The sequence below is a fragment of the Rhinoraja longicauda genome, chromosome 20 (assembly GCF_053455715.1).
Source record: "Rhinoraja longicauda isolate Sanriku21f chromosome 20, sRhiLon1.1, whole genome shotgun sequence".
NCBI classification, from domain to species: domain Eukaryota; kingdom Metazoa; phylum Chordata; class Chondrichthyes; order Rajiformes; family Arhynchobatidae; genus Rhinoraja; species Rhinoraja longicauda.
The window spans coordinates 11,546,490-11,554,720 of NC_135972.1; positions in this window are offsets into that span (position 1 = coordinate 11,546,490).

Below are 8,231 nucleotides of genomic sequence, written 5' to 3' on the forward strand. Positions count from 1 at the left end.
AATTTTGTCATTATCTTTGTAACTCCAATCTATTGGTTCAAAGTTTCTATATCCTTCCAAAAGAGTACACAATAGTTCAATTGTATCTCAGCTAAGATCTTGTAGCAAGTCAACTACCTGGTCAATTTGATTTAATGCAAAACTCCCTCAATTATTCAACTGCCCTTTATAATGATACTAGACCAAGTGGACCCGTTGGGCCCAAACCTCTCCTGCATTGGTGCAGCACCCTCTCCTACCCCCCTCCCCCCTCCCTCCCCTCCCCACTTTCCCGTCTCCCTCTCCATCCCCCTCAACCCCCCTTATCCACCTTCCTCCCCCCTCCCTCCCTCCCTCCCCCCCAACTCCCTCCTCCCTCCCTAGGAGATAGATTTAAACTTTAAAATGTGAATAACTTAAAAAATATAACACCGATTTCAATAAAACTACTTGCTTTACCATTAAAGCGATGACAGTGAGTAAGGTGCGCCTGAAATTGTCAAGCTATCGTGTACCGTTTTGGCTCTAGTTCGATCACAAATAAACAAACAAACGAGAGTTTTAGTATATAGATGTACCTGGAAACCAGATTTCCGCATCTGCATTGTTTTGGGGTTTTTGCAGTCTATCTACAGCCCCTTGTATTTTTGAAATTGGTGTAACATTTTCTACTTTTTGTTTTGGGGCAAAATTTATCTTCAGAATATTGTCAGGTTATTGAATTAATACCTTTTTCTATATCTGCTTTTGAGATCCTCAGACATAAACAATAAATAAGTGTATTATATTTTGAATAATCTCTTCAATTTTAGTTTTCTTCAAACTAACCAGCACCAACCATTATGCATGAGTCCCATTTGGAACTTCTCACCAATTTAAACATTCCATTCGTGCACACAGCAAAATCTAAACAACATCCAAACATGGCTATTGCTACATTCATACTAGGAAAGTGCCAGGCATTTACAGTCTCCGTCAAGAGGAAGTCTCATTTCCTTGCAATTTTATTAGTGCCATTCCAGTCACTGAATCTTCTCATCATCAACATCCTGGGGTCACTTTAAACCAGTAACTCAATTAAACCATCATGTAAATACCATGGAAGTGTGTCCTGTGTCATAGCCTACAAGGCATAATTCAGGAGTGTTATGTAATACACTTCTCTTGCTTAGATGATGCAGCTCCAACAGTTACCAACTAGCCCAACTTGTTGTTCAAAGTCTTGTTCCTAATCGGTCCCCAATTAATCATCCAAACATTTATTTTCTCTGCCATTGGTGCACAGTGGCTGGTTCGCAGTTACTTGCCGAGCTTACTCTGACAGCAACCACCCAAATCATAACCTCTGCCGCCAAAAAGAACAAGAACAGCAGATACTAGAAACACCATCACTCTGAGAAATCTATCTCCGGTCCTTCACTGTTTCTGGAATAAAATCCCGAACACTGTCCAACAAACAGCGTTCCCAGAAAGATTGTTGTGATTCAAGATGGCAGCTCACCACCAGCTTCCCGAGGGCAACTATGAAAAGCTAATAAATGATGGCTTTGCTGTTGACACCCAGCTCCAAAAAATTGAACAAATAAAAAAAAATCCCTGAAGCTTTTGTCATCCCAACAATTATCTCCACAGTGAAAATTGAAACTTTAAAGAGCCTTTTCATGCTTCCAGGCCTTGTTCCGATATATCCTTGTGCCAATATGTACTGTGTGTGGTGAATTTCACAACAGCTGGCCCGTTAAATGGCTAATCCTACAGAGGAGACTCTAAAATAAAGGTAAATCCAAGTGCAACATAATACTATATTCTCACTGCATCTAAGGAGTCTGTAATTATTTTAGAATTGGATGTGAGATGTGCTAAACTAATACTCAAAATCGTACTTAATGAGATGCCGAGGGGTTATTTGATTGAATTGAATCTGAATAATCTGAAATGATGATTATCAATTAATGTTCTGCGATTTAATGACTTCCAAGTTCATCTATGATACTGTTATCTCAATAGGCGTTTTGAATTTTAGGATCTGTTCAATAGATATAACAGCATGCTATAATTGATAATTATGTGAAGTCAACTGAAATTGCCACTGTTGCTTTATAACCATTTTCTGTTCATAGCTAAGATGTTCAGTGGTCAAGTCTAATGTTCCTTTATTCTCAGTAGGACATACAGATAAAGTGCACTACTATTTTATGATGTTAAGATTCCCTCATTAGATTAGACCACCAAGAAAGTGTGGTCAAGCCATATGAATTGGAAAATAATGGTAATTTTTTTAGACAATTGCTTATATTGTTGAAAATTTATATAACAGATATAATTCCATTCCTTGAACCCTCTGCCTTATTTTTACATCAGTATACAATAATACCTTGGTTGTGAATTGCTTCAGAAGCACATTGCATTAGCCATCATTTCAAATCGACTAACTTCTCATAGTATGATAAATATTATATAACTATTTTGAGATAGCATATTGGTCCACAACAAATAGTTTAGTTTTTGTGCTACAAGCACAATATGCTGAAGATGGGACATTTTTACCACATTTTAAATATTAACATTACCTGACAGTACGATCTTCAGAATAATTGACTGTAAGCCTTTTTGAATAATTGATCTCTTTTTACAGTCAGTAATAAACTTGAACTAAACCCTGTTATCTTTCACTTCATGTATTGTCTGGCAGTTTATGGATGTATGTCAAATAAATTTACAACTACTGGTTAAACTGTGCAATGGAGGTCACCGCTTTCTTTTAAAAAGGCAGACCCCAGTCTACATTGCTGCTCTTTGTTCAAATACTGCAAAATATTTTATGATTAGCCTTCATTCCACTCTTGCTTCAGTTTTGCAAGAGGTATAGACATAAATTATGAAAGCACTGAATCTCCCCCCTCCACCCTTTCCATTTTGGTTTGATTTGCATAGTAAGGCTGGTCTCTCAGTCTATTTGTAGACAACTGTGTTGATTTAATGTGGGTTAGTATTTAATTTCTTCCAAAGGCAATATTTAGTTTTTGCTTTATTCATAAATTTAATGAGGATGAGCTGTTTATGTAATGGAATCGTGGTGATTTAATAAATTGTCCCCTCCAGGTAACATTAATTGAATTTCAGTTACTTTCTCTGGTTTTCTGATTTGAACAAATGTTCTGGTGTAAAATTTGATTATGTGGTGTTACAACTAGATGAGAGTATTAGGAAGTTGTGTCACACTGGTTACAGCAGCTGTATAATTAACATAGTGTGCTCCATTTATTATGTCATTCAGAGAATGGAACAGGATGTATGTCTGTACTATCAAGCTCACAGTTAATGTAAACTTGACAAATTCATACACTCTGAATCAGTTCTGACACAAACGATGCTTACCTCTTGGGGCCAATTTAGAAACTGTACTGTGCAAACTGACAGTGGATTCACTGCTGAATTAGCCATTGAAAAATGTGCATGACCTGGAGCCAGCTGGAGGAACTGGAATAGAATGAAGAATGGCCTAATCAGGGTCTTCGGCTCACCCAGGGGACGCGACTCTTTCGCTGCCTACTTTGTTTGGACTGAATGGTGAAACTTCCTATCTTCATTAAGCTGACAACGCTATACATTAATTGGATTAAAACAAATGTGCATTTCAATTCTCATGACAAGTTTTGATTGGCGCAGGTCATTGTGAATAGCCTGATGATTTTTATGCATGATTTTATTGGAAAACGACACTTATTAATGTTTGTGAGTGATGAACTCATTGAGTACATTAATAATGGTAACATGGTTCAACATGAAAGCTTGTTTTGTATTTGCAAGGTTTTGCCCCGTGAATCTAAAAGCCCACCTTAGACTTTTTCCACTGTAACTGTAATGCTATAATGTTGTCACACTATATTCTGCAGTCTGGTTATCTTTCTCTTTGCATTACCTATTATACTGTGTATGGCTTGATTCACACTACTTGTGTGTAGTATAATTTGATTGGATAGCATGCAAACAAAGCTTTTCACTGTGTCACAACACATGTGGCAATAATAAACCAATATCAAATATCAATACCAATCATAGTTTAGCATGTAGATACTAACAGAATCAAAATACAAATTCACAGAAAGAATGAATTAAAGTGGAATCATTCTTATACAAATGAGGGAGCTCTCCTGAAGTTGCCATTGAGCATCTTTGATGAGCTGAAGCTAAAAGCTGTGAATTTCACATAAAAATAGCCTAATTGTTGAGTGAAATTTGTGTGCCATGACGAGATAAGGTATGGTTTTAATCGAAACAGACTAAGTATATTGGTGTGCATGATTCTTCAGTTGTAGAATTTGAATTAAATAAATTTCTCTTCTATCTAACTCATCCTTTTTCCCCAAATAATTAGTTTTGTTCTTGCTCTAAATGTGGTTTAGTATATTTTCAGTCCTCACTTGTCCCAAGTTCTTAATGATAAGTAATTGAAATCAATTCTACCTATAAATTATTCTTAATGAAAAATACTAAATGCACCAAAATGATAGCCGTGAACTCTGGCCTGCAATAGAACAAATTTCACAGGCAAAGAACAATGTATTCCCACTATTGCATAGCATATTTAGCTCTTCCAACTGGCGATTAATTGCTAGACATTGCACTTATCACTCAATGAAAGGATTTTCTAGACAAAGCATTGCAAGTTATTTGAGGAGAACATTGTCACTGGAGAAAGAGTTTAAGTGATTGTTATGATATTTGGCCAAACTAGGTTAGAAAGACCTTTTGCTTCTTCTGTTGCTATCTCTTACGTACCAGTCTCCTCAATTTTCCATTCAAAGGTGCATTTGCCTTGTCCTGACTCACTTACATTCAGAGTCTGGAATATAGTGTGTGCACAATCGACCTAACATTGCAAGCTGTGGTTTGTGTTTAGTGGGGAGAAGATGGCAGGAGTTGGTTTTGTAAATAGTAAATGAAATGCATGGCAAGTTGTTTTGTTTTTTGCTGGTGCTTTTAATTTTTCAATTATGCTATCTTTGCCAATAGTGGCTGTCATTGGTAAAAATATCAGATGTTCTCCATCTCGAGATGTTCTGAGCAACTTAATGGAATTGACCTGTTTGTTAGGTCAATTTGAAGGTCAGGTAAGAATCAATCAATTGTAATGTATGTGGAACTGGTCACATTAGGTTGGACTGGGTTATGATTGCAGATTTCTTTCCAGTAGGGCATAAGTGAACAAATTAGGTTTGTTGCTAACCATTTTAACTCCCCTTAACTCCCACTTCCAGAACATGGTGATGATATCCAGTGTGTTGTCTATGCTTCTGTTATCTGTACATGGTTCATCTCTCATTCCTCTCTTTCTTGCAATAGATGACACCTGAATTTAGCGGAAATGGAATTGCTAGCATGTGAAACTACATTCTCCACACTTAAAGTAAACTAGAGGATGTCTCCCAGTGTAAGGAGCATCGATGACCTTTCTAATATTGCCGGGCATAGAGATCTAGCATTTTGGTCATTGCTAAGAAAGATCCTGAGGCCAGGAGCTGAAAATGACTTCCCCATGCAAAGCAGTCCGTGCATTGAGGTTCACCTGCAGTGATATCACATTACCTTCATAAATCTAATTTTGGGAATACTGAGGAGGTCCACACATTGTTTCTTGAGGTATGATAATGGACTGTAGCAGAATAGTGTCTTTCAAATGTGTGACAACCTCAGCCTCCAAATAGTCTGGAAGAAAATTCCGGATTCCAATGCGGTTCTTGAGATAACATTCCAAGCAGATGTACTATGTTATGGAGAACTGTTTTGCTCATGTTTGTCAAATGGCAGTTGTTGTAAGAAGCGGAGATGTCCAAATATATGTTTAGAATACTAAAAAATCACGTTGAATGTAGATTGACATCATTACCTACCTTTCTGGTACAATCAGACTCACGAACAAGTATCCTGGCCATGAGCATTTGGCTGAATTTCTGGAGAAGTGTGCAATGAATTGGAAATAATCACAGTTGCATTCCACCATGGGTAAAACCCATTTTCCATTGCCCGGTGCTGGAAAAAAACTCTGCCAAAGGATCTAATTTCTTGGCAGATGGCTTTTAATTTCATACCACTAAGATGAAATTCAGTATATCCAGCAAAATTGAAACTTCATTCATTTTTCTTTTGTATTGTATTTGATTTTTATTAAATTATTCTCGGTCACTTTTGCCCTTGTGCATTGAATTTGATTTTATTAACTTATTATCTCACGGATGGGAACCTAGGTAGGTCATGGTGATGTAGAAGGGTCATTGATGCAGACTGTGTAACGGAGGTATGCCTTTGAGGAGCTGCCAGATAACTGAAGCAATTAAAAAAATATCTCCCAAAAGTACAGGTTAAAGTTGGGATCCATATTTTTTTCCTTATTCAGTTACTCAACTCTAAAAGTTGTCAGGGTGGCATGACAAGACTGCAAATTTATGCTTTAAATAGAAAGTGAAACATATTAATTTTCTATTTATTTGGCATTAATGACCTTTTGACACGAAGAAGGAAATGAATTCTGTTGGGTTTAATGTCAGAGCCCTTGATTGATATTAGCAGGGCTTGATTCCCTCTGAAAGCTGTTTAAAATGAATTCACTCACACTTTTCATTTTATATATTCAAACTCCCCACATTTTTTATCTTCATGGGTCATTTATTTGCATACCATGGAATCTCTCAGGCCCAGTATTACTGTTATATTACACCCAATCATTTTTAACTTTCGGAGATATAGATGGTAATATCGGTATTATTATGATTATCTAACGAAAGCACTAAGAACATCCCATCCCAAATATCCAGGCTTATCTAATTCAAAAAGATCATGGCATTTGTAAGAAATATAAGCAGCTAATAGAACTAAAGTGTCTATCTTCCATGGGTTGGTTTTTCTGGGGTTCAGAAGCCATCCCTGATTTTTGCAGATCACTTCCCAAACTATCAATGCTGGGACTGTGGAAAAGGGAATACATTGTAGTAAGGTTTCAAAATAAATGATTGAAGCTTGTCACTTGATTAGCCAGCCACGGGGATTCTGCTTATCAACATCACACACCTGGTTGTTTTGATTTTGCAGTTCCATCCTAAAGGCATCAGAGAATTAATCCTGCTTTTGCCAGACTATATGTCAAAGGACAAGTGATAATTTTCACAGATACCAGCAGTAATGCAATTGACATATTGACATTGATGAGGGAATCCCAGTTGTAAAAAGTATCGGGGATTGTTTTTGAATAATTTAGCACCCAAAGAAGTTGTGCTCTGGTAGCAGTATTAATGTACGAAGCTATTGGAGAATTGCTCAAAGAGAGAATAATTGAAATCTTGCCACAAAACAAGCAGTGTAACAGCTTGAGACTTACTAAATATTTGCTTCAAATTTAACAGCAATATGTATAATAAAAGAATTCTGGCTGTGTTAGTTTGCATTACAGAAAACAAGGTTTTCCAGATTGGCTCGGCAGTAAAGTCTTTTCGTTGTGATATTGTAAGCTGAGTTTTGCTCAAACAATTGGGAAGACTATTAATTTGCATTAAGGTGATTTTATAATGTTACTTGCTTCGTTAAATAGGTAGTAGTTCACATGATTAATGTGCTTTAATTACTAAATTAAGCTTCTGTTATGTAGTGAAGGGGCGGTGTGAAGTGGGCTGGAGAGGGAGTGGGAGGGTGAAGAGAGAGGGTGCTGAGAGAGAGGTTAAGTGGGAATGGGAGGGTGCTGAGGGGGAGGAGGGGGTATTAAGGGGACTGGGGAGGTTGAAATAGGAGGGTGCTAACGGGGCTGGGGAGGATGAAGGGGAGGGTCACATGGAACTGCTGATGCTGGAATCTTGCGGAGAACACCATGAAGTTTATTGTCACATGTACCGAGGTACAGTGATAAGCCTTCATTGTGTGCTAACCAGTCAGTGTAAAGATAATACATGCTTACAATCAAGCCAATCACAGTGTACAGATACATGGAGTAACTCAGCAGTCAGGCGGCATCTCTGGAGGACATGGATTGGCATTTCAGGATGGGATCCTTCGTCATGTGGGGAGGGTGCAGAGTAAGCTGGGAGGGTGAAGTGGAGAGTAGCGAGTGGAAGAACATAAAAAGCTGGAGTAACAGCTGGACAGGCAGCATCTCTGGAAAGAAGGAATGGGTGATGTTTCGGGTCCAGACCCTTCTTCAGACTAGTAATGGAAAAGGGAAACGAGAGATATAGACGATGATGTAGAGAGATAAAAAACAATGA